We start from the raw sequence: 9,813 nt of genomic DNA on the forward strand, positions 1-9,813 counted from the left end.
GCCAACCTCGGACTCAAACAACTTGTGAACACCCCCACCCACTACGCAGGACACACACTCGACCCTATCTTCACCTCCAGCAAGCACATCTCCTTCAATCACACCACAGCTCTCCATTGGACGGACCACAGCTGCGTTCACTTTAACTACAAAAAGACCACAATCCACAACCACCCCCAACCAACTCTGCGAAGAAACTGGAACAAAATCACCATTGACCAGATCTCCACATCGCTTCTTCAAAACCCCCCTGCCTATTCGTCGAACCCTAACCAAGCAGCCATCAACCTCACACAATGGCTAACCCACAGTGCCGACAACCTAGCACCCTTGAAAAAACGTCAAATCAAGCTAGGCAGCAAAAACGCCCCCTGGTTCAACGATGACCTTAAGAAATCCAAGAAACTCTGCCGTTCCCTTGAGAAAGCCTGGAAAAAAGACCCAAACACTAGCACCAGAGACGCCTTCAAAAACGCCACCCGTAAACACCACCAACTGATCCGGTCAGCCAAGAAATCCGCATTCAAAGACCGACTAGACAACAACGCCCACAACAGCAAGGAACTATTCAACATCGTCAAAGAGTTTACCAACCCCATTGCCAACTCCAACGACATCACTACCTCTCAAATCCTTTGCGACTCCCTAGCTTCATTCTTCCACGACAAAATCGCCGACATCCATAACAGCTTCGACAACCAACCCGGAGACCAACCCACCCAACCTACCTCCGAACCTAAACCCCCCTTGAACATCCTTTATGACTGGAACCCAATCTCCACTGAGGACACCATTCGCCTGATGAACTCCATCCACTCAGGATCCCACACAGACCCATGTCCCCACCACATCTTCAACAAAGCAGACTCCATCATCGCACCCCACCTCCGAGACGTCATCAACTGCTCCCTCAACTCCACCACCTTCCCGGAAAGCTGGAAACACGCCGAACTCAGCGCCCTTCTGAAAAAACCCACAGCAGACCCCACCGAACTCAAAAACTACCGCCCCATCTCGCTCCTACCATTCCCGGCCAAAGTCAATGAGAAAGCCGTCAACAACCAGCTCGCCACCTTCCTCGAAACCAACAAATCCCTCGACTCCTCACAGTCCGGCTTCCGAGCCAAACACAGCACCGAAACCGCCCTCATCGCAGCAACAGACGACATTCGAACACTACTTGACAACGGAGACACAGTCGCCCTCATCCTCCTTGACCTCTCCTAAGCCTTCGACACAGTCTGTCATAGCACCCTTATACAACGCCTCAACAACATCGGAATCCAAGGAAAACCACTGGACTGAATCACCTCGTTCCTTGCCGGAAGAACTCAGAGAGTCCGCCTCCCACCGTTTAAGTCAGAGGCCACCAAAGTCATCTGCGGCATGCCACAAGGATCATCACTCAGTCCTACCCTCTTCAATGTATACATGAGCCCCCTCGCGGCCATCGCACGCCAACACAACCTCAACATCATCTCCTACGCTGATGACACTCAACTGATCCTCTCACTCACCAAAGACCCTACCACCGCCAAAACCAACCTACATGAAGGGATGCAAGAAGTAGCCGAATGGATGAAGCACAGCCGTCTAAAACTGAACTCGGACAAGACAGAAGTCCTCATCTTAGGTACTTCCCCTTCCGCCTGGGACGACTCTTGGTGGCCAGCGGCCCTAGGAAAAGCACCCATCCCAGCGGACCACGCACGGAACCTGGGCACCATCCTGGACTCCTCACTCTCGATGACCAGACAAGTCAACGCCGTTTCATCATCATGCTTCAACATTCTTCGCATGCTCAAAAAAACATTTTGCTGGATCCCCACCGAAACTAGAAAAACGGTCACCCACGCAATGGTTACAAGCCGCCTGGACTACGGAAACACCCTGTACGCCGGTACCACCGCAAAACTTGAGAAAAAACTCAAACGCATCCAAAACGCCTCAGCCAGACTCATACTAGACATTCCGCGCAAAGACCACATTTCCGGTCACCTGAAAGACCTCCACTGGCTCCCCGTCAATAAGAGGATAACGTTCCGCCTCCTCACCCACGCACACAAAGCCCTATACGAACTTGGACCCGAATGCCTCAACACGCGACTATCCTTCTACACCCCCTCCCGCCAGCTACGCTCTTCCAACCAAGCCCTCGCTGCTGTTCCACGCATCAACAAAACCACCATGGGGGGAAGATCCTTCTCCTACTTAGCGGCTAAAACCTGGAACTCCATTCCCATTCACCTCCGCCTTACTCAAAACCACCTAGCCTTCAGAAAACAGCTTAAAACCTGGATATTCGACAAGTAATTCTCCACCCTTACTCTAGCGCCTTGAGACCCTCTGGGTATGTAGTGCGCTATATAAATCACTTGACTTGACTATCCATGCAGTGTCAGACCTCTCTTATTCATGCAGTGTCAGACCTGTCCTATCCATGCAGTGTCAGACCTCTCCTATCCATGCAGTGTCAGTCCTGTCCTATCCATGCAGTTTCAGACCTCTCCATCCACGTAGTGTCAGACCTCTCTATCCATGCAGTGTCATACCTCTCCTATCCATGCAGTGTCATACCTCTCCCATCCATGCAGTGTCAGTCCTGTCCTATCCATGCAATTTCAGACCTCTCCATCCATGCAGTGTCAGCCCTCTCCATCCATGCAGTGTCAGACCTTTCCTATCCATGCAGTGTCAGACCTCTCCTATCCATGCAGTGTCAGTCCTGTCCTATCCATGCAGTTTCAGACCTCTCCATCCATGCAGTGTCAGCCCTCTCCATCCATGCAGTGTCAGACCTTTCCTATCCATGAAGTGTCAGACCTCTCCTATCCATGCAGTGTCAGTCCTGTCCTATCCATGCAGTTTCAGACCTCTCCTATCCATGCAGCGTCAGTCCTCTCCACCCATGCAGTGTCAGACCTCCCCATCCATGCAGTGTCAGTCCTGTCCTATCCATGCAGTTTCAGACCTCTCCATCCATGCAGTGTCAGACCTCTCCATCCATGCAGTGTCAGACCTCTCCATCCATGCAGTGTCAGTCCTGTCCCATCCATGCAGTTTAAGACCTCTCCATCCATGCAGTGTCAGACCTCTCCATCCATGCAGTGTCAGTCCTGTCCCATCCATGCAGTTTCAGACCTCTCCATCAATGCAGTGTCAGACCTCTCCATCAATGCAGTGTCAGACCTCTCCTATCCATGCAGTTTCAGACCTCTCCTATCCATGCAGTGTCAGACCTCTCCATCCATGCAGTGCCAGTCCTGCCCTATCCATGCAGTGTCAGACCTCTCCATCCATGCAGTGTCAGACCTCTCCTATCCATGCAGTTTCAGACCTCTCCATCCATGCAGTGTCAGACCTCTCCATCCATGCAGTGTCAGTCCTGTCCCACCCATGCAGTTTCAGACCTCTCCATCAATGCAGTGTCAAGTCAAGTCAAGTCAAAAGATTTGTATAGCGCGCTACATACCCAGAGGGTCTCAAGGCGCTTGAAGAAGGGTGGGGAGTTACTTGTCGAATATCCATGTTTTGAGTTGCTTTCTGAATGCAAGGTGGTTCTGAGTAAGGCGAAGGTGAGTGGGAAGTGAGTTCCAAGTTTTAGCTGCTAGGTAGGAGAAGGATCTACCTCCCATGGTGGTTTTGTTGATGCGAGGTACAGTGGCAAGGGCTTGGTTGGAGGATCGTAGCTGGCGGGAGGGGGTGTAGAAGGATAGTCGTGTGTTGAGGCATTCGGGTCCGATTTCGTAGAGTGCTTTGTGTGCGTGGGTAAGGAGCCGGAAAGTGATCCTCTTATTGACGGGGAGCCAGTGGAGGTTTTTCAGGTGATCAGAGATGTGTTCTTTACGCGGGATGTCTAATATGAGCCTGGCTGAGGCGTTCTGGATGCGTTGTAGTTTTTTCTGGAGTTTTGCGGTGGTGCCGGCGTAGAGGGTGTTTCCGTAGTCCAGTCGGCTCGTGACCAGAGCGTGGGTGACTGTTTTTCTAGTTTCGGTAGGGATCCAGCGAAATGTTTTTTTGAGCATGCCAAGAATGTTGAAGCAAGATGAAGAAACGGCGTTGACTTGTCTGTTCATCGAGAGTGAGGAATCCAGGATGACGCCCAGGTTCCGTGCGTGGTCCGTCGGGATGGGTGCTTTTCCAAGGGCCTCTGGCCACCAAGAGTAGTCCCAGGCGGAGGGGGAGGTACCTAAGATGAGGACTTCTGTTTTGTCTGAGTTCAGTTTCAGACGGCTGTGCTTCATCCATTCGGCTACTTCTTTCATTCCTTCGTGTAGGTTGGTTTTGGCCGTGTTAGGGTCTCTGGTGAGTGATAGGATCAGTTGAGTGTCGTCGGCGTAGGAGATGATGTTGAGGTTATGTTGGCGTGCGATGGCCGCGAGGGGGCTCATGTAAACGTTGAAGAGGGTGGGACTGAGTGAGGACCCTTGAGGTACGCCGCAGATGACTTCAGTAGCCTCTGACTTGAATGGCGGAAGGCGGACTCTCTGGGTTCTTCCGGAGAGGTACGAGGTGATCCATTCCAGTGCTTTTCCTTGGATTCCAATGTTTTCGAGGCGCTGTAGAAGGGTGCTATGGCAGACTGTGTCGAAGGCTGCGGAGAGGTCGAGGAGGATGAGGGCGACTGTGTCTCCATTGTCCAGTAGAGTTCGAATGTCGTCTGTTGCTGCGATGAGGGCGGTTTCTGTGCTGTGCTTGGCTCGGAAGCCGGACTGTGAGGAGTCGAGGGATTTGTTTGTTTCGAGGAATGCGGCGAGCTGGTTGTTGACAGCTTTCTCGATGACTTTGGCCGGGAATGGAAGGAGCGAGATAGGGCGGTAGTTTTTGAGTTCGGTGGGGTCAGCTGTGGGTTTCTTCAGGAGGGCGCTGAGTTCGGCATGTTTCCAGCTTTCCGGGAAGGTTGCGGAGTTGAGGGAGCAGTTGATGACGTCTCGGAGGTGCGGTGCAATAATGGAGTCTGCTTTGTTAAAGATGTGGTGAGGGCAAGGGTCAGTGGGGGATCCTGAGTGGATAGAGTTCATCAGACGGATGGTGTCCTCAGTGGAGATTGGCTTCCAGTCATTGAGGATGTTCAGGGGGGGTGGGGGTCCTGCAGGGGATTGGGTGGTTTGGTCTCCGGGTTGGTTGTCGAAGCTGTTGTGGATGTCTGCAATTTTGTTGTGGAAGAATGAGGCTAGGGAGTCGCAGAGGGCTTGAGAGGGGGTGATGTCGTTGGAGTTGGCTGAGGGGTTGGTAAATTCCTTGACGATGTTGAATAATTCCTTGCTGTTGTGGGCGTTGTTATCTAGACGGTCCTTGAAGGCTGCTTTCTTGGCATTTCGGATTAGTTGGTGGTGTATGCGGGTGGCGTTTTTGAAGGCGTCCTTGGTGCTGGTGGTTGGGTCTTTTTTCCAGGCCTTCTCGAGGGAGCGACAGAGTTTCTTGGATTTCTTAAGGTCATCGTTGAACCAGGAGGCCTTCTTGCTGCCTAGTTTGGTTTGTCGTTTTTTCAGTGGTGCTAGGATGTCGGCGCTGTTGGACAACCATTGGGTGAGGTTGGTGGCTGCTTGGTCTGGATTTAAAGAGTGGGCTGGGGGGTTTTGAAGAAGCGATGAGGAGATCTGGTCGATGGTGATTTTGTTCCAGTTTCTTTGCAGAGTGGGTTGGGGGTGGTTGTTGGATGTGGGCTTGTTGTAGGTGAAGTGAACGCAGCTGTGGTCAGTCCAAAGGAGAGCTGTGGTGTGGCTGAAGGAAACATGTTTGCTGGAGGTGAAGATAGGGTCGAGTGTGTGACCTGCGATGTGGGTGGGGGTAGTGACAAGTTGTTTAAGTCCGAGGTTTGGGAGGTTGTCCAAAAGGGTGGTGGTGTTGCGGTCGTTGTTCTTTTCAAGGTGAAAGTTGAGGTCTCCCAAAAGGATGTAGTCCTCGGAGGGGAGTGCGTGTGGAGTGATGAAGTCCGTGATGTCTTCACTAAACTGTGCGCGGGGTCCTGGTGGCCTGTAAAGGAGGGTGCCTCTGAGTGTGGTCTTGGGGTCGATGTGGATCTGGAAGTGAAGGTGTTCAGAGTTGGCGAGATTGACGTCTGAGCTGGTTGAGATGCGGATGGATTTCTTATGGACGATAGCGATGCCTCCTCCTGTGTGGCCGGTACGGTCCTTGCGAATGATCTTATAGCCTTCCGGGATGGCAATGGGTATGTCTGGGGCTGAGGAGGCATTCATCCATGTTTCTGTTTGGAATGCGACGTCCGGAGAGATGGTGTTGAGTAGATTCCAGAGGTCAATGGCGTGTCTGTGGACCGAGCGGGTGTTGAGCAGGATGCATTGTAGGTGGTTGGGATCGGATATCTGTTGTGAGTTCGTAGATGTGGAGTTGTTCTTGGTGCCGTCGAACTTGCAGGAGTAGCAGGAAAAGGGTCCATGGGTGTGTCCAGGAGCAGCTTGGACGCAGTTGAGGGAGCGGCCGGGGTTGAGGGCTAGGAGGGTGGTGGCATCGTAAGTAATGCGGGAGGGGTGGACTTTACGAGGACCAGGGGGTCTGGCGCTGGGCGCGGTCCAGGCGCGGACGGGCGTAGACGGGCTTACCTTTGGCGCACCTTCGGCGCGAACTGGGCGCGACCGCTGCGCTTGACCGCTGCGCGTTAGGGCATTGGTCATAAATGGTTGGTGGAGGGGGCGGAGCGTGGGAGGGGCAGCAGCTGGGAGGAGGCGGTGGCGGGAGGAGGGGCGGACCAGGGGAAAAACAAAAACACAATATGGAGGGTCAAAGGCGAGCACAGCCAGGGGCAGCAAATGCACAGCGTGGAAAGAGCCTTACACGCACAAATCAGCTGAAAAGTCTGAGTTCCTGCCTCAGAGACGTCGCGCTGCTAATTAAATAAATAAGGCGACAGTGCGGCACATTTAAATAATTAAAGCGACAGTGCAGCGCAATTCAGACAGTACAAATAAAATCGACACTTCAGCGCTATGGAGCGACAGTGCAGCGCTAGCAATTAAATAAATGAAGGACAATGCAGCGTTAGGAGCTGAAATGCAGGAAAAACAGAGCGATACCAGCGTGTGGGTCAGCTGTAGCGTGGGGGAGCAACCGGACTGAATGAGGGTCCTCTCCTATCCATGCAGTTTCAGACCTCTCTATCCATGCAGTGTCAGACCTCTCCATCCATGCAGTGTCAGACCTCTCCATCCATGCAGTGTCAGACCTCTCCATCCATGCAGTGTCAGACCTGTACTATCCATGCAGTGTCAGTCCTGTCCCATCCATGCAGTTTCAGACCTCTCCATCAATGCAGTGTCAGACCTCTCCTATCCATGCAGTTTCAGACCTCTCTATCCATGCAGTGTCTGACCTCTCCATCCATGCAGTGTCAGACGTCTCCATCCATGCAGTGTCAGACCTTTCCTATCCATGCAGTGTCAGACCTCTCCATCCATGCAGTGTCAGACCTCTCCATCCATGCAGTGTCAGACCTGTACTATCCATGCAGTGTCAGACCTTTCCTATCCATGCAGTGTCAGACCTCTCCTATCCATGCAGTGTCAGACCTCTCCATCCATGCAGTGTCAGACCTCTCCATCCATGCAGTGCCAGTCCTGCCCTATCCATGCAGTGTCAGACCTCTCCATCCATGCAGTGTCAGACCTCTCCTATCCATGCAGTTTCAGACCTCTCCATCCATGCAGTGTCAGACATCTCCATCCATGCAGTGTCAGTCCTGTCCCATCCATGCAGTTTCAGACCTCTCCATCAATGCAGTGTCAGACCTCTCCTATCCATGCAGTTTCAGACCTCTCCATCCATGCAGTGTCAGACCTCTCCATCCATGCAGTGTCAGACCTCTCCATCCATGCAGTGTCAGACTTCTCCATCCATGCAGTGTCAGACCTTTCCTATCCATGCAGTGCCAGACCTTTTCTATCCATGCAGTGTCAGACCTCTCCTATCCATGCAGTGTCAGACCTCTCCTATCCATGCAGTGTCAGACCTCTCCATCCATGCAGTGTCAGACCTCTCCATCCATGCAGTGTCAGACCTCTCCTATCCATGCAGTTTCAGACCTCTCCTATCCATGCAGTGTCAGACCTCTCCATCCATGCAGTGCCAGTCCTGCCCTATCCATGCAGTGTCAGACCTCTCCATCCATGCAGTGTCAGACCTCTCCTATCCATGCAGTTTCAGACCTCTCCATCCATGCAGTGTCAGACCTCTCCATCCATGCAGTGTCAGACCTGTACTATCCATGCAGTGTCAGACCTTTCCTATCCATGCAGTGTTAGACCTCTCCTATCCATGCAGTGTCAGACCTCTCCATCCATGCAGTGTCAGACCTCTCCATCCATGCAGTGCCAGTCCTGCCCTATCCATGCAGTGTCAGACCTCTCCATCCATGCAGTGTCAGACCTCTCCTATCCATGCAGTTTCAGACCTCTCCATCCATGCAGTGTCAGACATCTCCATCCATGCAGTGTCAGTCCTGTCCCATCCATGCAGTTTCAGACCTCTCCATCAATGCAGTGTCAGACCTCTCCTATCCATGCAGTTTCAGACCTCTCCATCCATGCAGTGTCAGACCTCTCCATCCATGCAGTGTCAGACCTCTCCATCCATGCAGTGTCAGACCTCTCCTATCCATGCAGTGTCAGACCTCTCCATCCATGCAGTGTCAGACCTCTCCATCCATGCAGTGTCAGACCTGTACTATCCATGCAGTTTCAGACCTCTCCATCCATGCAGTGTCAGACCTCTCCATCCATGCAGTGTCAGACGTCTCCATCCATGCAGTGTCAGACCTTTCCTATCCATGCAGTGTCAGACCTCTCCATCCATGCAGTGTCAGACCCCTCCATCCATGCAGTGTCAGACCTCTCCTATCCATGCAGTGTCAGACCTCTCCTATCCATGCAGTTTCAGACCTCTATACCTCTAACACCCATGGACTAGGGTCTGCCCTTGGACCTTCTTCCATTAGGACGTCACCTCCTGGAGCACACCTAGTCTAAGGACATCTCCTATAGGCCCTCACAGGGTTTCAATGCGCCTGCCATGAAGTCATGCCAGGCACCAGGGCCTGTCATTTCACCCCCTCCCCCTTTGGTGACGTCATTTTATGGAGCAGACTTAGTTCAAGAGTGGTTCCAGGTCCTCACAGGGCTTCAATGCGCCTGCCATGAAGTCTTGCCAGACACCAGGGCCTGCCCTTTGACCACCTCATGTCCTGGAGCCGACACCGTCCTAGGCCAGGTCCTCTCAGTCAGCTGCGCAGCTGCGCTCTGGCAGGTGGGTTCTCCTCCTCCAATATGAGGTCCAGCATGAATGAATGAATGAAATACATTTGTACAGCGCGATTGCTGCCCTGAGGCGTCCAAGCGCTAGGGAACCAGAAGAAGGGTGTAATGAGACTGTCAGAGACTAGGAGGAAGATGGGGGGCTGAGATGATTACGGGGATTTGAATAGATGGGTTTTTAGTTGCTTGCGGAAGGAGGCAAGATTCGGGTTAGATCTCAGGTGAGGGGGAAGGGTGTTCCAGGTTTTTGAGGCGTTGAGGGTGAACATTCTTCCACCTGCTCTAGATCTTTTGATTCTGGGGATTGTTGCCATGAAGGCCTGGCTGGAACGTAGTTCACGGCCAGGGTGGTATTGGCTGACTAGGCTGCGCAAGAGTTTTGGGCCCGAGTCCCAGAAGGCCTGATGGGCAATGCACATTGCCTTAAAGGTCACTCTTTTTCGTACTGGCAGCCAATGAAGGCTGGTCAATGCCTCTCTGACTGAGGTTCTTCGTGGAATTTGCAGTAGGGTGCGGGCCGCACAGTTCTGCACCAGTTGCAACCTAT

Source organism: Lissotriton vulgaris, chromosome 5, assembly GCF_964263255.1.
Source record: "Lissotriton vulgaris chromosome 5, aLisVul1.2, whole genome shotgun sequence".
In the NCBI taxonomy this organism is placed as follows: domain Eukaryota; kingdom Metazoa; phylum Chordata; class Amphibia; order Caudata; family Salamandridae; genus Lissotriton; species Lissotriton vulgaris.